This window comes from Macaca mulatta, chromosome 10 (genome assembly GCF_049350105.2).
Source record: "Macaca mulatta isolate MMU2019108-1 chromosome 10, T2T-MMU8v2.0, whole genome shotgun sequence".
Taxonomy (NCBI): domain Eukaryota; kingdom Metazoa; phylum Chordata; class Mammalia; order Primates; family Cercopithecidae; genus Macaca; species Macaca mulatta.
The window spans coordinates 59,949,795-59,973,914 of record NC_133415.1 but is presented as its reverse complement, the minus strand read 5'-3'; positions in this window follow the sequence as shown (position 1 = coordinate 59,973,914).

The following is a 24,120-nucleotide window of genomic DNA, read 5'->3' as shown; positions in this document are numbered from 1 at the left end:
GTGAGGGTGGGGCCATGTCCTGGGGTGTGGCTCCCCACCGTCCCTGGAAGAGGTCTTCACACACAGCCTCAAGACCCCCTGGGCCGCCCTCCTGCCTGGCACTCCCCCAGGGCAGAGCTGTGCTGGGAGCTTCTGTCAGCTGCACACATTTGCTGGCCCCAGCATTTCTCCTGCAAGCACATTCAGGTCTTTCCCCAGCAGGGTTACTCTGACAGCCTGTGAATGCACAACACCTGCTGTCTGATTTCTCCTGTCAGTTGTGTTAATCCTGCTTTGCTTTGGGGATCCTGCAGGTAGATTTGGATCCGGATCTTGTCTGCTCAGCTTCTTCCTCAGTGGAAGTGAAGTTGACCTTCTTGGGAAGTCTTTCTAGACTTGGCCAAGAGAGAGCCAATTGTTGAAGATGGGAGCAGGTGGTGATGCAGAACGCACCAGACCCACAAGTGCCAGGGGTCAATCCTTACCTGGGCTCAATTCCAGGAGAGATGGCTTGTGGGCCAGAGGGACATGGCCTGGGATGGGCTTACTGGTCAGCTCAGAACAGGTCTCCTCAGAGAGTGCGCTCTGGACCAGCACTGCCCCCGTGACAGCATCCTGACAGCTGCCCTCTCCTCTTCCCTAAGTCACAAACATCAGCCAGCCCACCCTGAGATAGGAAGAAGCCAGCCTTCTTAAAAAGGTGACTAGACTTCTTCTACAGTTTTCTTCCAATAATGTTCAGAGAGCCATCAAGCCCTGCTGAACCCAGATTCCTGCCATGAAAAGCCTTCACTTTCGTCCCCACATATGACCTTCAAAGGACAGTTCGGTTGTTTTGCAAGTGAAGACTTAGCTTGGAGGGTGTTCAAGTAAGACTAGACATAAAATGGTAGCAGCAATAGTAAGACTGATAGTGGCCAGGACTGGTCTCCTGTGTGGGCCTCCTCTGAGCCTGACACACATGCTAGTCCCTTTGAATGCCCCATCCCCCGAGGTCAGTCTTGTGCTCACTGCCTCCCCCTCATAGGACATCCCAGGATGCAGCAGGACAGAGCCCGGGTGTGAGTGTGGGCTGGTGTCCCAGGCAACCTCCTACCACACACACGTCTCAGGCCTTGGGGGCTAATGGCTCATGGGGGCACTCACCATGGAGGGGCTTGAGGGTGTCCGGCCTGTTTGCCAGGTGCAGTCTATTCCTGCCCCACCTCCGACCCTCAGCCAGCAGCGTCCACAGGAAACTGGGATGGACTGACCCTTCTCTGCTGACCGCCCCCCACCCACTCACTTCTCTGCCTTTCTACCAGGGAGCCTCCTCTGCACATGTGCAAAGCACCTGGATTTTATGTGCCAGGGACAACCTTCAACTGAGGATAAGCGGGAGTCCTTGGGCTTCCCCATATCGTTGGGACGATTTTGAGCTACGTCTTACGTGGTTCCTCAGAGGTCCCAGCAGCGTTGGGCCCCATTGCCCACAGCAGTAACAGGTTCACCAACACAGCCTTCCCTTCTCATTCTCCCCACCCTTCACTCCCGGGATTCCCCAACCCCTAACCCCCTTGCCCTCACCGCCAGGAAACTATCTGCTCATACATCCTGGTGTCTGCTTTTGGGTGAATCCAAATTAAGACATTTATCTACATAAAACATAATCTGGTTATGATATTAGAATTGTGTGTGACTGTTTATTCTCTAGCTGACTTGCATTTAAATAGCCAATTGTCATAGATTCTGATGTCTATAAAGACGTTAAAAGTCCCTATTTCCATGGGCATCCATTACACATAGTATCATGGAGCTAGAATGTTTCCTAGACGTAATCTGGTTTAGTGACATTTAATCTTGTTTGAGCCTTTGGAAATTTAAGGAAAGCTACAGACCCACCCCTGGAAAACTGGCGATGCATACAACATTGCCTACAATTTCAGGGTGTTCTTGGAACATTGAGATCCAAGCAGAGGTGTTCCTTTGCTCAACTCCCCTGACTCTAGTCCAACCGCTCAGTATGCAGATAGGTAAACTGAGGCCTGGGTTGGAGAAGAGCCTGTCCACACCACCCAGTCAGTGAGCTGATGTGAAGTCTATTGACTCCCAATCTAGCCATCCTTCCACCCCACACCATCCACATCACCACCTTTATTTCTGTCTGTTGTGTTCTTACAACACAGCAAGCCAGGCGCTGTAGAAGTCCCAGCTACTTGGGAGGCTGAGATGGGAAGATCTCGTAAGTCCATGAGTTCAAGGCCAGCCTGGGCAATGTAGTAAGACCTCTCTCATCTCTAAAAATAAAAATGAAAACAACTAAGTACACAATCATAAGGCAGTTTCTGCATCATCAATATAAGTTTATTACACTTTATTGATCATGATGATGATGAATATATGCAGATTCTCTGCCCAGCTTCCCTCTTCAGCGTGCACTTGCAGCTTCTGAGAAGTGTTTCACACCTCAGCAATTATCTCATTATCATTACAGTCTCGCATCCTCCCTGCCCCGATTAGTCCCACAGGCCTGTTCTTTACCTGCTCAATTATCCAGCTCTTAGCTCTGCTCAGATATATTTTCAGTGTGTTTTTATCTCCACCCTCCAGATTTTCTGCTCTTCTAGGGCCATCTTTTTTATTTTTTAAAAAAATTTAGTATCTGTTATTTATAACCCACCCTCCTGGCAATTTCAGGATGTTTTTTCTTTGCAATGATGAAAGCTTAGATTAGGATTTTGAGGAACCTGAGTTTTTACCCTTCTTAAAAACTACCTATGGGACTATTTTTCTCTGAATGAGTTTGCTCTTCAAGCATTTAAGTCGGGTCTCAGAGTCCATTAACTTGTTTTCTACAAAGAAGATTGCTTTTTATAAATCACTAATTATATTACTTGTCATGTCATTTTTTTAATGTTTCCTGTTTTTGTTTTCATTCTTGATTTTGGGCAGTCCTCTTCTGCTGAAGTATAGAAAGCATTATTTTACCTTGAGAGTCAGGTGCATGACAGGTGACAATTAGACAATCTTCATCCCCTACTGAGGCAGGTGAGGAGGGTCACCCCACTGTGCTGACTCACATTGAACTAATTTCCTTGGGAACTTCAGGGCAAGACTAGACGGAGTTTTCCAAAAGTGCGTTGGGAAGAGCATGAGAGAAGGAGTTTAGGAATGGAAATAGTATCTATGTGGATGGAAACACTTGGCTGCCAGCAACTTGTATAGCACAGGGTTGTGGAATTCTGCCTCACCCACTGATGCAGTAACTTTGTAATTTTGGACCACAGAGCTTGACCATGGAGTCTTGGAGTTGGAAAGGAAATTGGAACTCCTGCCACCTCCTGGATTTCTGCAGCCTCTCTAGAACTATCTGCAGGAGGCTGGCCAATCAGCTTGTGTTTGAACCCTTTCAGGTGGCCTTGGACCTTCGATGTGTTGGAATCAGAACAGCAAGGACATGGTATTGACTGATAATCAGAAAAGCAGGGAACCACCATTGCCCAAGACAAGGGAAAAGAGGTGAGGAGGGAAGGACTGGGTGGGTGAGGCTTCAGGTAGGGGGCTGGAGGTTGAAGAAGCTAGTGCATGGGTGTCTCGAGTCAATAGCGAATTCAGAGTCAGAGCTGACCACTGAGAATGAATCCAGCCTAGTTAGTAGGAGGCTAGAGGGAAAAATGAATATTTAAAAATAAAAGAGAAATCTGAATAAGACAGAAAAAAGAGCAGATAGCTTTAGAGACCCAGCTGAAGTTGGGGGTGATTGTGTGGCTCTAATCTGTACAGTTAAGGGGTTTTCTCCAAAATTAGTGACCATAACCCAGGGTAGGAATTTTTTAGGGGCAGAAGGAGAACGGTATAAAGGGAATCAGAGGTGCTTATCATTTATTAATTTAAATGATTGACAATTCAGTATAGTCTAAGTAAGAAAAGAAGAAAGTCCTGGGGCATTTGAAGATGGAAGACCCAAGATAGCAGATAGCCAGGTACCTCAATTGAGATCACAAAAAAATTGTACAAGAATGTGAGACAGAAAAAGCCAGGAAGACAGATGCTTCTTCAAAGAGCAGTATATTGGGTTTACGATACCTTAAGTGGAGCCATGCTGAGTGAGAACATGTCATGTTTTTTGTTTGTGCTACTCAGTGTAAATACATTTGGCCTCTTTTTTCAAAAGAATAACATTCACAATTGTTTTTTAGTTTCTTTATTTTGCCTTTTGAAAATTGTCTTTCCAACACTCTTTGATATCTATTTAGAAAAGTGCTACCCATCCAAGTGTTAGAAATCACATATATAGGAAATAGTAACAACAAAAACAATAATGATGTCTGGGTGAAATGATTCCCTACTCTGAATGGAATTTTGGAGTGGTCACTTCCTGCTGAAGAAGGGGAGGGGAGACATATACTGTAGCTCATGCCACTTCACACTTGGTACAGTAGGGACAACACGACGGCAGTTAAATGAAGACAAGCAAACTCTGGTTCCTATTCATCAAGAGCAAAAACCAAAATGAAACCTTGGCACCCCAGCCCTTCACGCAGTGTCCCTTCCCACCTGTCCAAGTCAGACTACGTGCTGACTGGCAGCCAGGACTGGCCATCTCCAAGCCCTTCCCTTCTACGATCTGAAGCCTGGAGCTGGCTCCTGCATTGCACCAAAGGTTCTCCTGATCTGGCCCCTCAGTCACCACAGGGAGTGCAGCTGCTGGAAAGTGTTGTTTCTTTGCTCATCCACCTCAGTGCAGACTCACCTGATGGGCTCAGACTTTCCTATCTCTTGCTTTTGTTTCACTTTCTTTTTCTCCATAGTTCATGTTCCTTGAGAATTTACCAAACTTTCTAGAGCCTATTTCTGGACAATCTAAATTAATCTACACTCAGCCCTGCACCCAAGAAAACCCTGCCATTCTTGTCAATCTCCAGCCAGCCTCAAAAACCAAGTCTAGACTGCTGGGTGTGATTCTTTTCCCCTGAGAGTAAACTCGTTCCCCACACAAGCACAGTTGTAGTCTGGCCAGAGTCTTTTTCCTGAAAACCTGATTCTGAATAGGCATTGGTTCTAAAGCCCAGCCATCAGTTTCACTGGATCCAGCCATTTTGACATAAAGATCCATTTCAGAGCACACTTGTGAACCGTGCTGCTGTGAAGCTTCCTGAAAATGTCCACACACCTCTTTTTTAGTTGTTGGTGATGGCCTGGATAAAGACTAGAAGAGAACTAGTATGTTTCCGAAGTTTTACATGATCCAGGATTTTAAGAACAATTCCCAGACGTTCTAGAGCACTTGTCACAGCCCTGGAGCCACAGCCATGGTCCTTCACAGAGGAAACAAACACAGCTGCTCAGAGACTGTGGCTGGTTCCCCTGGTTTCAGTGGTCATGTTGCCTCAGACATTCTTCAATCTTCTCAGCATTACTTCTTGCCTCAGCTGCTGCTTACGTGACCACAGTCTTCAACTGATGACCCAGGTGCAGGCTTGAGCTGGGTCAAGTGCCTGTCGCTTCCTCCCCCAGTCCCCAGGTTCTCTGATCCAGCTGCATGGAATGTAGAGGATGTACAGGACGCCCACTAGACACTCAGCACGGGCAATGCAGAAGTGCTGATGTGTGTCCTAGTCACTACAGCTGTGTAACAATTATCTCAAAACATAGTAGCTTAAAATAACCATGTTCATTCTGTTTAAGAGCCTGCCGTCTGGCAGCTGATGCAGCAGTTGGCTGGGAGCTCAGCTGGGGATGCCTCTCAGAACACCTACACCTGACCTCCCCATGGTTGGGCTTCCTCACAGCATGGCAGCTGGGTTCCCAGGGTGGAGAGAGAAAGAGAGGAAGGCATACACCTTTTATGAACTGGCCTCACAAGCCATGTAGCATCATTTCCACAGCATTCTATTGGTCAAAGCGGCCACAACCTCCCGCCGAGTTTTGAGGGAGGGAACATAGGCCCCCGCATCTTGATGGGGAGTAGCAAGGTTTTGAAAGAGCAAGTGGACCCAGAAACTTTGCTGTGTCACTTTTAGAAAATAAAATCTACCACAAGAAGTTAACACATGATGAAGTAACCCTTGATCAATGTGGAGCAAAAGCAATGGAAAATCTTTTTCCTTGCCTTCTCCTGGAAGGCCATCCTGAGAAAGAGATTTGGCAGCATCCACCCACAGTAGTAGTTACCCCCTGAGTGATGGGTCATGGCCAATACTTCTGACACTCCATTCTAAGGTGGCACTTCCAAATAAACTATTCACACATAAGCCGCTGTCCCAGACATTGCTTTTGGGGAATCATAAACTCAGGCAGTTAGTACCAGGTGTGTGCCTGGAGAGCAGTCTTGGGATTCGTTTTTAAGGCTGGGTAAGTCATCACCCAGGTATCACTAAGGATTCTGTTTATAGTTATTGGCTGTGATAACTTTGGCACAGGCAGCATCCTTTAGTAAGGCTGTGGCTGATTGACGTGAGGTGCAGATTGAAGGTTCAGAGCAATGGGTTTGCTTGTAGGAGGGTGGGTAAGCAATGTGGGATAGTGGTAAAGGTAAAATTTGAGGAGTCAGTTGGATTTTTGAAACTGAGTTAGGAGCCTTGGAAGAGGTAGGCTCAGATATCCCAACTGTCAACTCCAGGCATGTCTGAAGGACCGAGGGCTCATCCCCTGAAGCTACAAGGTACACACCCCCATATTTTCCCTGGGTTAAAGGTTGGGGCCCTCATAGAGATGAATGGGAACTGGAAACACAGAATAAAAACTTGATGTGAATGAGCCTGGAAATCTGACCTCTAGAGCCCCTGAATCCTTCATGCTGGTAGGTGAAGTCCACAGCTCTGACGGAAGGGAATATCTTCTCCTTGTGTGGCAGTGGAGAGGGGAGGACTTGTCAATATACAATCCTCACCCATGAGCCAGAACTGAGCTTCAGTCAGGGACACTGGAGTTAGTCCTGGCCCTGTGCTGGGACAGCTCATTGAGTCTCAGGCACCAGGACATGCGCGGGTATGAGGTGGAGGTGTCGAAAACTGTGCTGGCATGGAAGCAAGGAAGGCTTTAGACTCCCAGGGAAGCCCAGAGAACACTCCCTCCACTGAGCAGCAGAGAAGCCCAAGAGCAGACACTGGGGTGGCACTGGCTGTCCTTGGAGGCTGGGGTCAATGCGGAGAGACGCTGCTGAGGGCCAGTGGGAGGGTTTGTGGAGTAGCCAAGGCCAGAAGCGAGTAGCGAATGATTTACCGTAATGGGCAGCGAAGCCAGAACGACAACCAGGAATGCTGACCAGCAAAGATCTATGGTGACAGCTCACTGGGGATAGAAGGGAAATTAACTCACTGTTTCCTCACTGATCAGTTCGCAGACCCAGAGTCCAGCATGCAAAGGAAGGACAGGCCCCTTGAGGCAGGATCTGCAGAACCTCCCAGTCATAGGTGGTGGCTGCCCCTGCAGTCCATCTGCACTGTGCACTGGTGTTTTAAGGACTGTTGCCTATCAGAGACCTGAGATGTCATCACGTCCCCCTGGTTGGAGGGAAGGCTCATGGAGGTCAGGTGACAAGTGGATACCCAGCTGGAGCTCACCCCACATAGGCCCACTAGCTGCAGCCACTTCTCTGACCCCAGAATGAAGGACGATGATGAGTACACTCAGTAGCTGACAGAACCTCATATCCATGCCCTGTCCTGTGGAGGAAGAATCGCAATGAAACGGAAACCCCTAAACCACCAGCAGGCCCTCATTTGGGTCCAAAGTAAATCAGAATTTAAATCATATTCTGAGGGGGTCAAAAATGATGTGAGAGCAGCAGGAAGCAGGAGGAGGGAGACACTGGACTGTGATACTTTGACACTGAGGCCTCAGCAGATACAGGGTCCTGATTCCATAGAGGCAAAGGGCCCTGGCCTTGAACTCTGCCTCCAGGAGGCAAGACATGCAGGACTCCTGCAGAAAGAGGCCTGGCCTTGAGCAAGGCAGCTCCCCTGGTCTGAAGGCAGTCCCAGAAGGCCTCAGCTATGAGCCGTGGGCAGCTACCTGTCCAGCTGCTGGGCCTGCATCCGGAAGAGGGTCTGAGTGACATCCAGCATCCAGGACTCCTGTGAATGCCCGGAATTCCCAGGGAGATGGAAGCAGGTGGACCTTGGCTCCAGCCCTGGTTGTAGGGTCCGTGGCAACTTGACCCCGTTGGGCTTCCAGAACGGACTAGAGCATGATGTACATTGAAACTGCAACCTGTTTTGAAGCTCATTAAATGGTAACTCTTCTTTACTAATGTTTTCACTATTATAACTCATATAGAAACCTCCAGTGGAGGGACAAGGAACCTGGAGCAGGCTCTCATCTTCTGCAGCAGCCAGGGCCGGGTAAAGCACTTGGGCTGCAGATGTGGCTGAGAAGGGGGCTCCCAGTTCCCTCCTGCTGGATCTTTCTGGAAACACACACAGGCACACACACGCTCTCTCACACACACATTCTTCCTCTCTCTTTTTACTTTTACTTTGATTCATTCTCTCAAAAACTGGCAAGAAAAAGGAACATGGAAACAGCTTGAGTTTTGTGATGTACCAGGGTGCCTGTTAGGAGCTGCTGGGGGTCTTCTCTTTCCCAATACCTTTCCCAAATCTGAGAAGAGAGTCTGCAAACCATGTCTGTGACTGGCTATACTGGAGGACTTGGGCTCTGACAGCTGCTGTGTGGGATCTGCGGTCCTTTCTCAGAGCAGAACATCCTGACAAGGCTTGATGGGGTCCTCTGTCTAACAGTTGCACCCATTCTTCGTCCTGCTATCTCTTTGCCACTCCTTCCTTCCTTGAGTCTTACAGCAAACTGAGTCTTCCTTGAGTCTCATACACAGCAAATGTATGTAATGTAACATACATTACATATGTATAGGGTATGTCCACGCAGCCCCCCTCACTCTCACCATTATACATCGCGGTCTTTCTCCCGGGTGAGGTCCAGGGCAGCCCAGAAGTTTCAAAGAAGCTACCTCTGCTGACAGTCCTCAAGCAGCGATATGGGGGGAGAGGGCAGGTCAACTTTGAAGCTGTTCCAGGGTGTTTTCCGGGAGCCCAGTGGGGATGAGGCTGGCTGCCCCTGTGGTAGCCCTGTGAGCATGCTCTGTCGCCCTCCTGCCCTTCCCCAGCTCGCCCGACCCCATGCCTGTGCTCCCTGGGAGCAGCTCCTGAAGACGTCTCCAGCCTCACATCCTCATATGAGACCAAACGAAGACAGATATGTTTGGGACAAAATGACACTTGGATACTGGCCTTAATTTCAAGGAGCCTGAAGTGTAGGAAGCAGATAAGAAGGCAAAAATGCGTCTATAATGTCAAATAAAACCTGATTAAAAGTCAGAGTCTAAAAGAAGACAGAATCCCCACAACTGTAATTATCTGGGATTTTTCAAACCAGAAAAAAACTAAACACCAAAAATTGATGGAGTCTGCCTTATGAACTTATAATAATGCTCACCTTGTATACCAAGACACCATAGTTTTCACAACAATTTCACACTTTCAAATGATATGGATCTTCACCAAAGCTTGGACAATTAGGGTGGATGTTATAGAGCCCATTTCACAGATGAAGAAATGGAGAACCAAAATTACAAAGACAGATGGAGGCCCAGCTGGACCTGGACCCTGCAGGCCGTCACCCCACCCAGCCATTCATATGGTCTACTTCCAGCTACCTCCTCCAAGAAAACAGCCCATCTCCCCAAGATAACACCTCAAAAACTTTACAGCTTTGTGTCTACACTGCTATTTAGGCATTTTATTTATTTATATTTTTGTGTATGATGAAGACATCTAATTCAAGGATATCTTGGCAGGATATTCCCCACTTAATAACTGCAGGGACTCATGTTCCCCACCCAGCGCCTGGTCCTGCTTCTTCTGGTACATTGGCAGACGAACAGGCTCATTCCCTGTTGGTCCTGCACTGCCTACGCCTGCTTTCCTATCACATAGGTCCTGGAGTGGTCTTTTTGGAATCCCACCTCTTCCACCCTTTCTCCTCCTTTGCTCTGCAAACCCTCCGTTCTTGTATTTCTCAGAGTAGCACCAACACTATGCAGAAATGCATGACATTGGAGGTAATGGAAGTGGGTTAGACTACATACAGAATAGGAAAATAATAGAACGTGTGCACCAGCATCACCGTTACATAAAATTCCTCAACGCTGCGAGCCGTGGGGATTTCCCAGGCTTCGAGGTGCAGAGGCATGCCTTCCCACGGGTTGGCCCCACTTCTTTTGCTAAAGCCCTCTCTTCTGCCTCCTGCAAACCTTTTCTTCTCAAGCTGCTTGGTGACCATTTTCAATTTAACATAATTTTCTTTTTCACAGCAAATTACTTCTGCGTGTGTCTCACTCTTCTCCCTCCTGCTGGGCCCCACACACTCTTTCCTGTTACACTTCAAACAGCTCTGCAGGGGCTCTCTAAATGCAAAGAGAGGTGCTCATGCCAAGAGGAGACCTGCAGTCCTTCAGGACTGTTCACACTGCAACCAGCTTTCCAGAGGCAAGTGGGCTTCACAGTGCCCATCTGTTCCTTTCCAGCTGTCTCGCACCATCAGGGTGCATGCCTGGGCCTTGGACAAACTCCCATCCAGAACCCAATGTACTCTCTTCTCCTTCTCATGCTGCACTCAGGTCTTTCTGTTGTCACTTGCCGTCATCAAGGTAAGCTCTAATCTTACCTTGTCTGGTATGAGTTATCCCCACAGCTCAGGTCCCGGTCGTCTTCCTTGGTTGTCTTCTTGCAGGCAGGGTATACAGTTTACCGTTGGCCCTCAGAATGTCTGCCAGGCACTGGGCGCCCAGAACAGGATGAAGTGGGACTGTAAATTTAAACCTGAGCGGAGGGCTGAGACTCCAAAGAGCACACTGCATGCCATGCCACATGATTTCTCATAAGCCACTGGCTACCATTATCCACAGTTTTTTGGAAATTTCAACAAGAGGTTTTACCTTAGTTTCTGCAATAATCTTTTATACCAAAAAATTTTGAATTCCCATTTTCTCTCCTCCCTTTACCCTTGGAAGGAATGTGAGCTCTCTAGGATCCCAGTGAAAAATAATGATACAACACCCCTACCCCCAGACATGGAGCCCATTTCTCAGGCATATGACACTTTGGGGCATATTGGAAAAATAATAACCAAAATTCCTTTGGGAAAACATCAAAGCCTCCAAAAGCAAAACATATATTTTAATCTCCGCTAGCAGTGTCACCAGTTCTCTGCAGTCCAAATTTATAACATTGGGGAAACAGCATGCATAATACAACCACCCAATCCTCTAGGTTCTCTCTACTGTGCTAATATAATGGTAGAAATTGTTTGATCTCGTAGAAAAAGGGAGGTGAGGATTTTCTCACTCAGCCATTCCGAACACTGCACATCTCCAAAGGAAGCAAAGCAACATCCTACTCTCATGCCGTTAAACCCCAAGCAAGGGAAGTCCAGGGAGCTTGTGGAGAGAGCTCCTCAGGAGTGGAGATACATGCAACATGCACCACCGCAGCAGACCCATCCACAACCCCAGGGAATCTCTCTTTTCTCACTTTTTATGTACTGAGATCACACATATGGCATTCATGAGCCTCAATGTCCCAAGTAGAAAGAAAATATCCAAATTTATATCTATCCATCTATCAGTAATGAGCATTATGTATTCTATTCATTTGTGACAGTTTTACTTGAAACTGTGGCTGTGAGCACTGAGTTGTGGTATCATTAAGCCAAACCATAAGGAGAATATTTTACCCAAAGCATGCAGAAAGGGCTGCTACGTTGTTAGTCTTACCTTGGGGGTCTTCAAGATGTTGGAGAAGGACAGATAGATCATTGGGGTTTTCAAGGTAGCAGATGGCACCTGTTGAGGGAGCACTAACTAGGGGCCTTGAAGGGGCAGGTGGCAATTGGTAATTGGAGGCTTTTGTGTGCGTCTGTTTCTGCAGACATTGTGCACAGGGGTGCATGTGTGTCTCCAGGGAGAGGTTGGAACAGGATTATGTTCTCAGGGGGAAGTTCCAGTAGAAGCTGAAAATGTTCAGATACATAAAAGAGGGTGATGCTCAACTAGAAATAAGGTCCACTGGGATGGTGACCCAGGGCAACAGGCAGAAGCTGTGGTCACTGAACATTTCAAAACTGCCTCTTTTGTGTTGCTCATTCATGCGTTCTTGGAGAGAGCCTGCTTTTTTTTTTTTTTTCATCGTAGGACCCTCTGGTCCTTGGTGGTTGGAATAGGATCAGTAGGATCTGGCATTGCTGATGTTCCTGATGGTTGCTCTCAGGGACATTTGTAATCTGGTTATTTGCTGTATCTATTGATTGATGGCCTCTCTGACTATGTGAAATCTCCCTAGCACTAATAATTTTAAGGACTCCTTTTGATGGATCAGAGCCTCTCATGAGTCATTAGGTCACCCAGTGATACACTGTCTGTGTGTGGGGTATCCTTAAAGACATGTTTTAACTCTCTTCTAGTAGAGGTGTCTATTAAGGAATTTGGGTTGTTTTGGGAGGTCAGTTCAGAGATACAGAAATGGGAGGAAAATAGGGCAAATGTTGCAATATGACACAATTTAGAGGGCAGCTCTTTGGGCTTGGTCTTGAGTTTTTCTATCACGTGCTCCCATGATGAAGATGGAGATGGATACCAAGGAACCAAAGGTTTCTACCCAAGGCCATGTGGCAAAGGCTCTGGGTCTTGTCTATGTCATCCCACAACTGGAGGGAGAACAAGGTCAGCAGGTGAGTGTTGGTGCAGGATTTTGAATGTGCCCACACATCCAAGTTTTTGTGTTCAGTAACTGAAGATAGGGAAGAGACAGGAGATCTTGTCATGTCCCAGAGCAGTTCTTTAAGACACCACACCAACACAACCATTTTTAAAGGCTGCATTGAAAAAATACAAAGATTAGGTACAGAAATGACAACCCTGCAACACGTTTGACAATCTAGCATTCCTTTAAGACTTTTAGCCTTAGTCTGATGTTTCTTTACTCTTTGAACCTTGTACCACTCTTGGCTCCAGAATACAATATTTTTGTACACAGAGGCATTGTTTGGCCAAGAGAAACCCTGCCTCAGTCACACCCAGTTTCTTCCAATTCGATGAATGTGAAAGAATGAAAATAGGACATTGCAACAACCTTGCAGGAAAGAGTATCATGGCTGATGAGTGACAAATACCGTGGGCACAGGAGCATGGGTGTGATTACACATAGGCCTGGAGTCTCCTCCATTCCTAGTGAGCAGCACTGGAGTCTGAATTGGGACATTAGGCTCTAGACTAGGTTCTGTCGTTTATAAGCTGTGTGACTTCAGGAAGGACCCACAAGCTCTCTGAAATCTTTCTTTTCTACCTAAAATGAGCTCTTGAATATCTCTATCAATTCTAAATGTCTCTGACTCTAATTCCATCAAGTTTGTGTCATTCTCCTTCTCTCCATGGAAAGAGCTCTAAAAGTATCCTTATTTCCTAATGGAATCATTAGGCCAAGTATATCAAGAGCAAAATTTTGCATGTCCTTTGGTTACTAAGAAGAGTAAAATCGATGGCATCTACTTAAGGTAACTGGATCCAGGGCAAAGTTAAAAATTAGGATGGATCATTTTCTAACAGCCATTCAAAACCATACATGGTTAATTCAGAAACAAATATTCTGAATTCTAAATACATTAAAATTTTCAGGACACCCTGCCTGCACTGTTGGCATGGGAAACTAGCATGGAGCTTCTGGGGAAGGAAGGAAAGACTGAAAGAGAGAGAGAGAAAGAAAAAGAAGGAAAGGAGGAAGAAAGGAAATGTAAGCTGAGAGAAAAAAAAAATCAAACAGCTAAGCAGCTAAGCAGTAATCCCTCTAGGGAACTGAAGAATATTCAGAGTTTATTTGATTTTCTTGCAAAGCTTGGGTAAACTCTTGGAGAATACTTCTAATATAGCATTGGCGAGAAGTCTCTGTTACCAGCCTGCCACATTAACACACCATCCCCTCCCAAATGACATGCAAAAGAAATACATAGAAGTGTCCATTCGGAGTGTTCCCTACAGCTGACCATATTGGTCAGTTATTGTTATAATTAGTCCATGTAACAAATGCTCCAAAATTCAATGGCTGAAAACAATCATTGTTATTACTCCTGCATCTATGGGGCAGCAGGGATCTGGCTGATCTAGGCTGGGCTTGCTTCAGGGTGCTGGAGCAGGGGCTGCCTGACTGCAGATCACACTGTAGGTCATTTGGGGTGGCTCTGCCACACATACTTCTCAGCCTTCTTGCACCAGCAGTCTGGCAGAGGCATGTTCTTCCCTGTGGCAGAAGCATGAAGGTAAGTGAAAGAAAAACAAGGCCACAGAATAGGCCATTTTACCACTTCCCATTGACTGAAGGGAGTCACATGGTGCACACGCACACTGTCACTTCGACCCACTTCCACTGTCTACAATGAGTCATGAGGATGAACACAAAATCCAAGAGTGAAAAATACATTCTGTTTAGTTTAGCAGAAGAAAGTTCATTTATTTATTAGTTGTACAAATTTATGGGGCACATGTGGAATTTTATCACATGCATAAATTGTGTCATGGTCAAGTCAGGGCTTTTAGAGTATCTATTCCACAAATAACATATATTGTACCCATTAACTAATTTCTCATTATCCATTAACCTCCCATTCCCTTTGCCTTTTGAGTCTCCATTGTCTATCTGATCAAAAGAATTCTGCAGTTGTTGAGTAGAATGTTCTGTAAATATCTGTTAATTCCATTTGGTCCAAAGGCAAACTTAAGTCCAATGTCTCTGTTGACTTTCTGACCCGATGATCTGTCTAATGCCGTGCTGATGCTGTGGATGGGGTGTTGAAGCCCCCCACTAGCATTGTATTGCCGTCTGCCTCTCTCTTTAGGTCCAGAAGTATTTGTTTATTTGTTTTGTGAATCTGGGTGCTCCACTGCTGGCCATATATATATATGTGTGTGTGTGTGTGTACATACATATATATATGTATGTGTGTGTGTATATATATATGTGTGTGTGTATATATATATTTGTTATATAGCTATAATCTCTTGCTGAAATGACCTTTGTCTTTTTTTTTTTTTTTTTTTTTTTACCATTTTTGACTTAAGGCCTGTTTCATCTGATACAAGTATAGCTACTCCAGCAGAAGAAACTTTAATTCATATGACAGAAGCATGGATAAATGGATAAAATGAAGAATCAGGACCACTGATGCCATTATTTTCTGAGCTTCATTATATCACTGAATCTTCTGGGATCCTTCTGCTCTGGTCCCAGATCAACCTTGATATCCTTGTTTATATCTTTCCCTGGATTCCCTCCACCTAAGCCCCAAGTTACTGATTATTGGTCTGTTTCGGAAACTCAGGACTATTTCCCCTGATCTGGTGCTATAGACAAACATTCCTGGTGAGCTCAGTCTGACAACTCCCCACACAGAGCGCTGGCATCTTCCCAGGAGCTCCCACCGCTGAAGCAAGGCTTCTCTAGCCTCTCAGTGATAGGGAATGATTGATGGCAGCCATTCTGGGACAGAAATCAAAATGCAATAGGCAGAGAAGGGATTGATGCCACCTGCTCTCACTTATTGAATAGTAATTGCCAATCTTTTAGATGGGTTAACTTCATGTGCTTTTCATATCTTTTATGTTTCTATGGAGCTTTTTAACCTACCTTGGAGATTGTAAAAGGAGATTCTATTTCAGAAAGCAAAGTGAGGAGTTCAGGCCATCTGTCAGCACAGGCTTCAGCAAATAGTGTATTTGTGCGCTGACTTTGCTTCACATCCACCTCCATTTGCCTCTGCTGTTTCGTCCTAGGATCATGGTTAATGCTGAAAGAAAGAAGCGTGACTCCTATCAGTCGTCAGCTCTTCTCAGATAAAGCAAGGTGAAGTCAACTAGAGAATGAGTTCCACAACGCCAGTAAAATTTAAATAAAATCAAAGTAAACAGTATTTTGTATGGTTACTTTGCATTTTCTTTGGTATTCATAGCCAGTCTTCCTTTAGCAAGATAGAACTATCTCTCAGGCCCTTCTTCCCATCTTTGCCCTTTGGTTATTTTGCATTTAATACATTTCAGAAATTACTGCAAGATATTCTCACATTTTGTTTATAGTGCTGTGCCTTGTTTTTCCACCATGTATATACAGTGAGATTTGAGGTAGAGAGGACAAATGTGGGTGTCAGTGAAGCCCCTCAATTATGTCTCCAATGGTCTGTGGGCCTGGTGCACTCTTTCAAAAGCAAGTACTGAGACCTCTTTTTGGATCAGACTGATTCATGCAGTTTTTAAGGGGTGCCTCAAGGTGGAACTGACTCAGTGGTGCTTTGCTCTCTAAAAACAGAACTAAAGCAATTCGAGCTCCAGAGCTTTCCATGGGACTAGGTTGATGCTGGCCTGCAGCATACACCTTTGTCCTGCTCCTTCCCTTTCTTGTCCTGCTTCTGTTGCTCCTGTGAGAGCCTTCCCTCAGCAAACCATTGGCCAAGAGCACCCATCTCAGGCTCTGCTGCTAGAAAAATTGTCCCAAGGCAGTTAGGTGTTATCTTCTTTGCTGATCAGAAAATAAGCAATCAGCTTAGGTAAATGGCTTTTCCACAGTCATACAAGTAGACAGTGGTAGAATAGGTCCTCTGCTTATACACCAAGTTCTGCTTTCAATCCTCTGCCATGCCTGTCACAATCCGTTACACGGGCTGCTCCCTGTAAGGCAGCCAGTGGCTCTGGGCTTAATCCAAGGAAGGTAGGTTCTGAGCAGGCCAGACCCCAATACATGCAGGGCCCAGATCAAGAGCACAAATGGAAACCCACATGCATGAGTCCAAATATTTTAAAATTATAAATAAAGCAAACAAATTACTAAATAAAATATATTCTACCTTCTCGCCTGGTTAAATATACCTTTACAAAAATCTGCAAAGTCCAGGTTTAATTTAGAATTCTCAGACTCCTTGGAGATCCACAACAAAAAGGATGGAGTGGGGCAAGCTGGCTCAGCTCCCCACCACTTCCCACACTGGCTCTAGCCCTATCCTACAATGTGAAGGACTTGTGGACACACACTGACACTCTAAATGTTCACACCTGCCAAAGGCAGCCATACCTTGGTCACACCTTCACATGAGGATGCACACAAAAGTGGATATGGGCCACTGAGCCAAGAATTCTAGGGTTCTAGGTACCTGGAATGTGTGTACAGACTCTAGATAAGCAGGTCCCTTGGGCTCATGGATTTCATGACTTGTAGACTGGGACATTCATAGCTGGAGGGTCCTCTAGATCATGAATCCCAGGACAGGGCTTCCTTTGCCCCTGGCCAAGGTGATACTGCTCCTCTAGCTACATCCTCATGGCCAAGTCACCTTCCTTAGTGGTCAGTTTCCACATCTGTAAGCGAGGGCATCGGATTATACAAGCTCAAGGTCCTTTCTTGCCATGCGGGAATGTGATTCTGTTGCCTTGTCCAAACATAAGACTGGCCATTTAAGAAGAGCAATCATTCCCTAAACAAACTTGTATAAACAAAAGCAGTGGGGAAGGCCTTATAGTCAGTAAGTAGATGACTTAGAGGAAAGCCACCCAGCGGCGAACTGCCTGTGGAATCAGTCCAGCATCTTGGGGTGAGCACTGCTTCTTGTTTCCAAAGCATGTGTTTCAGGTTGAGCAGCTGCTGCCCAACTGCTGTCCTGAGGAGGGAGCATGCGAGCATTTGGCTCCACTCCACATGTCCTTGGATGGGATCAGAGCCGGTGATGTGGTTTGAAAGAGGAATGCTTGTTTTAAAACAGAACTAAAACACAGTATTCTGGTAGAGAGCTGCACTTTAATGTTAAAGGCATGGCCATCAATATTTCAAGTTAATACACTGATAAATATTTAAACCTGTTAATCCTTGAGTAACATTTTTATTTTCACAAAAGATTCCCCAAAGTTGATGTATTTGCTTTACTAAAGTCGATCATACATGTCAGCAGAAAACCTTGCCAGTGTTACTGGGAAATTATGTGGGCAGGACCATTAACCAGGGAGGATAATGTGGTGAGACTCTAAGCACTGGGACTGTTCTTGAAGTCCAGGAGCATGAATGTACAAGAGAGGAGTAGAAAAAACCAAGTGTGGCATGCAAGAGCCACTGATCTGTGGCTGCTGTGGTCATCTGTGGCCACTTATCAAATAAATGGCCTGAAGGTGGCCTGAGGAACACAGATGCCTGTACTCTAAATTAAGTGGATGATAGCATTGCTTTGCCCACTGCACAAAGTCCCAGCTGTGTCATGGATGAAGGAGCTACATGAGGGACAGCTTTATTGAACAGAAGACAGTGGAAAGGCATTTGGAATAATACAGTTCGATGGTATTCAAATCCCCCTCCAAAAAGTTGCCTCTTGGGCAGGGTCAAGGAACAGGGAGTATAGGGTGTCTGTGATGGAGGAGACTGCATTAGAATAGCCAATATGTCTGCAAGCAATGCCACTCCATTTGCATCAGTTTTAAATATTGGACATTCTGGAAGGGGACATTGTTCTGAAGAAAGAGCTTCCACTGCTTGAAATGGAAGGTTCAAGTTCTCTGGCTTTTTTTTTTCAACTTTCTAACACAGCAATTGAATCTTATAGAAGGGAATAAATTGCCGGTTAGGTAGCAAGTAGTAGGTTAGAATGTCTGATCATGAGTGAAAAGGACTGAACCTAATGAGAGAGATTTTGTGCATTCCTATGTGTTTATAAGTGTGTATGTACAAAAGAATCACCCAGTGATCTTGTCCAGCATTGAGTGTTTCCTTCTGCAAGACTGTTTGTTCCTTAGCCTCTGCACAGAGATGCAGTAAAAATCAGAGGATATCATGGGCAACCACATTAACAGTGCATTTTCATTACCATTTGTATATAGGTGTCTTCAGAGACTCTGCAACCTGGACAGAGCTTAAGAGGCCTCTGGTCCAACCTACTTCTGAACCATGGAAGACAAGGGGGAGCAGTCTTCTCCTTAATCACCCTCTAGGGCTGAGGAGCCACAGCTAAGGCCAGTGCTCACTGGACTCCTTTAGATTCAGGTACAGCTCATTTTACTGGGCTTCACTTTGTTGAGCTTCACTGACATTGCCTTTTTTGTTTGTTTTTTACAAACTGAAGGCTTGTGGCAGCGCCACATCAAGCAAGTATAAGCATATCCAAGTACATCCAAGCATATCCAAGTATTTCCACACTACTTATCAGCAGCAGGTGCCACTTCGTATCTCTCTATCATATTTTGGTAATTATCATAATACTTCAAAATTTTTCATCACTCTTATACCTGTCACTGTAATCTGTGATCATTAATATTTGATGTTACTCTTATAATTGTTGTTGGGAACCACAAACCACACCCATGTGAGACAGCAAACTCACATCGTTAATGTTGGGAGTGTTCTTACTGCTTCACTGACTGGCCTTTTCCCCATCTCTCTCCCTCTGCTCAGGGCTACGAATTCCCTGAGACCCAACGACATTAAAATCAGGCCGATGAATAACCCAACAACGGTCTCTAAGTGTTCAAGTGAGTTGAACTCTTCTCAAGGAAGAGTTGTACATCTCTCACTTTAAATCAAAAACTAGAAATGGTTCTACGTAGTAAGGAAGGCAGGTTGAAAGCTGGGATTGGCCAAAAGCTAGGCCTCTTGCAGCAAATTAGCCACACTGTGAATGCAAAGGAAAGTTCTAGGAGGAAACTGAAAGTGCTACTCCAGGGAACACATAAATGGTAAGAAGCCAAAACAGTCGAATTGCTGACATGGAGAAAGTTTTAGTAGCCTGGATAGAAAATCAAACCAGCCACAACATTCCCTTAAGCCAGAGCTTAATCCTGAGCAAGACCCTAATTCTCCTCAATTCTATGAAGACTGAGAGAGGTAAGGAAGCTGCAGAAGAAAAGTTGGAAGCTAGCAGAAGTAAGTTCATGAGGTTTAAGGAAGAAGTCACCTCCATAACATAAAAGTACAAGATGAAGCAGTAAGTACTGATATAGAAGCTACAGAAGTTATCCAGAAGATCTAGCTAAGATAAATGACAAAGGTGGCTGCACTAAACAATAGATTTTCAATGTAGATGAAACAGCCTTCTCTGGCAAGAAAATACTATCTAGGACTTTCATAGCTAGAGAGGAGAAGTCAATGCCTAGCTTCAAAGCTTCAAAGAACAGGCTGACTTTCTTGTTAGAGGCTAATGCTGCTGGTGGCTTTAAGTTGAAGCCAATGCTCATTTACCATTCGGAAAAATCCTAAGGCCTTCAAGAATGATGCTAACTCTACTCCACCAAAGCTTTATAAATGAAACAACAAAGTCTGGGTGACAGCACATATGTTTACAGAATCACCTACTAAAAATTTGAAGTCCACTTTTGAGACCTCCTGCTCAGAAAAAAATAAAATTCCTTTCAAACTGTTACTGCCCATTGATCAGAGTCCCTAGTCACCCAAAAGCTTTGATGGAGATGCACGAGGAGATTAATGCTATTTCCTTGCCTGCTAACACAACCTATTTTACAGTCAAAAACTGACTTCAACTTTCAAGTCTTACTATTTAAGAAATACATTTTGTAAGGCTATAGCTGCCATAGGTAGTGATTCTTTAGATGCATCTGGGCAAAGTAAGTTAAAAACCTTCTGGAAATGATTCATCATTTTAGATGCTATTCAGAACATTCATGACTCAGGGGAGGAGATCAAAATACCAACGTTCACAGGAGATTGGAAGAAGATGATTTCAAACTTCATGGATGACTTTGAGGGATTCAAGATTTCAGTGGAGCAAGTCACTGCAGATGTGCTGGGAATAATAAGAGAACTAGAATTAAAGATGGACTCTGAAAATGCACTCAATTGTTGCAATCTCATGATAAAACTTGAATGGATGAGGAGTTTCATTTTAGGAATGAGCAAATAATAGTTTCTTGAAATGCAAACTATTCCTGGTGAAGATGCTGTGAACATTGTTGAAATGACAACAAAGAATTCAGGACATTCCATAAACTCAGCTGATAAAGCAGTGACAGGGTTTGAGAGGATTAACTTCAATTTTATAAGAAGTTCTACTCTAGGTAGATACTATCAAAATGTTATCAAACAGCATCACATGCTACAGAGAAATCTTTTCTGAAAGGAGTCAACTGATGTGGCAAACTTCATTGTTGTCTTCTTTTAAGAAATTGTCACAGCCATCGCAACCTTCAGCAGCCACCACCTTGATGAGTCAGCAGCCATCAACACTGAGGCAAGACCCTCCACCAGCAAAGACGATGACTTGCTCAAGACCCAGATAATTGTTAGCAACTTTTTAGCAATAAAGTATTTTTAAATTAAGATATATACATTGTTGTTTTAGAAAAATGTGATTGCACACCATGTAGACTGCAGCGTAGTGTAAACATAACTTTTATATGCACTGAGAAACAAAAATAAATCCTGTGGGACTCTACTGTGGTGGCCTGGAACCCACTCGGCAGTACTGCTGAGGTGCTCCTGTCCGCGGCTGGGGCTCTGGTGCCGCCTGCTGCTGGAATTCATCAGGGTCGTTTCCTTGTTGAATGAAGGGTTAGGATTTCAGTCTTCGATTCCAGCACACTGAAGGCTTCAGGAAAAGCAAAATAAATGCACTCCTGATAAGCTGATCCCCATTGAGGGTAGGCTGGGATTATGATTGTCTTACTTTTTTGTGTTTTTCAGTATTTCGCAAATAAAGACAAGACGGGATAAAGATAGAAAGTAATTTCCTATGTTGCGTTTGTATATGTGCTGGTTTTTCTGCACGTATACATGTGTTGAAAGGACTTTGTACAAAGTCACCCTCTGAGACCAGCTCAATGCTGCATGCTTCTAGAACCAACCCTGCCTAGACACCCAGCGAGCACTGCCTGGTTTGGATTTGAGTGCTCACAATTTCCTCTGCCCCAGTTGGGAGATTATAGGCTGTGCAGTTCATAGGAAAGTTTTGATTTCTGATACTTTAATTTTCCCTGAGTTTCAGGAAAATAAACGTGATGTGAATGAGTATAAACATATACCCTCATTGGCACAGTCAGAGAGATGAAACTCTTGCACGAACCTTGCCCCGTGTGTCAATATTCCATGACTTCAGTTGAATAACTGGGTCTAAGAAACACACGATCTACCATTATGTCAGCAGAAAACAAAACGCTAATATTTAGACTTCCTCACATCATCTCCTGCTTGCTAGAGATGGAGGAACTAGGGCTGGGGCAGGAAAACAAAGAAGCAACATGTTATAAACTTGGCCATTTTTCTCTAATCACAGTCTAGGCCCAAAGCAGACCCAGGGCACAGTTCCTTGCAGGAAGCATCATTGATGAAAACTGGACTGTTACTGAGCAGGGGTGAAAAGTCACAGAGTGGAGAAGTGAGGACGTTTCAGAATAAGGGAGCTTATTTTGCCTGGAAAAGAAAAACTTGAGAGGAGATCATTTTTCATTTTGACATTTCCCAGGGATATAGTACTGGCCTGATATTGTTTCATTTCAGAGCTTGTCTAGAATGGAAAACAAACAAAATAAATGAACCAAAACAACAACAAAAAAAAAAAAAAAAAAAAAATGAAAAGAAGGAAACCAAATAAACTCAGGCCCCAGAGAGAAGATCTGCAGCAGGCCTGCAGCATGGTCAGTCTCTGGCCTCCCGCCCCTGCTTCCGTGAGGCTGCCTGCAGGTCCAGTCAATCGGCCTCAGTGCCAAGAACATCCAAAAGAACACTCCAAGGCAGTGTTCTCAAGTTGATCCATCAGGGTAAACAAAGTAATAAAACATCTGTTTTCATTTTTATCTCAACCTTTTAAATATTTTATTGTAAGGCATATATCACAAGGTATTTGAGTACAAGGTATGCAGGGTACAGGAGTTTGTGGCCATCATTTAGAAAGCACTGAGTTGACACATGCAGTGTGTTTCATCATAGCAGATGTGATCAAACAGATTTGAGTCCTTGGTTTGGATGATCACTTATGACAAAGATTCTCTGCTTGACCGAACTTTAGTCAGGCTTCTGAGCCTTCTCCTAGGGCCGTCGTACACTTCCCTGTGACATCCGTTTTAGCAATCCCTGCTTTGTCAGTTTAGCCAGGACTCCCGCCCCTGATATCTGATCCCCCTCGGTGACATCTGATCAGGCTCCCCGTGCTCCACCATCCCCCATGATGTCCAATCACCCTGGCCTGCCTTCAGCAGGAATCCAGTGAGGTGGTTTAGTCAGAATCCCCGTACCCCTGAAGTAACCTCTTAGTAATTGCCCATCCACTGACCCCTGCCCCTGGTCCTTGGCTATAAATTTCTACTTGCCCATGCTGTCTCTCTCCCTTGCTGCAAGACCCTTTGCTATTATCCCTGTGCCTGCCATGACAGCTCCTTACTGTGCTTTAACAAATGCCGTTGGATATTTTTTTCTTTAACACCTGGAAAGTTGTGTGTGGTTTCCAGGGTTTCTCCAGTAGCCTGGAGCCATTTGGAATCAGGAGAGTATAAGGTTGCCTCTATTAGTCCTGGCAACAGAGCCTTAAATATAAAAAAGATGGAGGGATTAGAATGCCCCAGGAGGCAGGATTACTGCAGGGCATAGGGCCTGGCCTGTGGTGGGCAGGAAGAACCATGGTAATCAACACATCGGTTGAGCAAATATGATTCTCCACCACCAATCCTTCATGTCATCACCTTACAAACGAAAAAGCAGTGAATATTAGTAGGAGAGTTCTTGGCCATTCATGATTGGACTGAGCAGGAATGCAAAGTCAAGTCAGTCTGCCTTTGCAACTTTCCCAAGTGCTTTTGGTACCCACTGCCTCATCACTGTCTCCTCCTGGCCCCTGGTGCCTCAGCGCCTGGCCTCCCAAGAGTGTGCTTCATATAGCTGGCTTTTGACCCACGGCCCAGTGTCCTCAAGGAGTCATTCTCCTGGGAAGCGGAAGCTGGGAGAGAAGGTCCCTGAGGCCACAGTGTGGCCCTCCATGAAAAGGTTGGCTGCTGTTCTCAGCCTGAAGCCTCTAACCTTTTCCATCACAAGCTCACTCAGCAGCAGCCCTGGCAGGAGGCTGCACCTGGCATTTGAGAGTGAAAGGGAAATAAATGGGGCCGTGTGCAAGCACACACACACCAGAAGG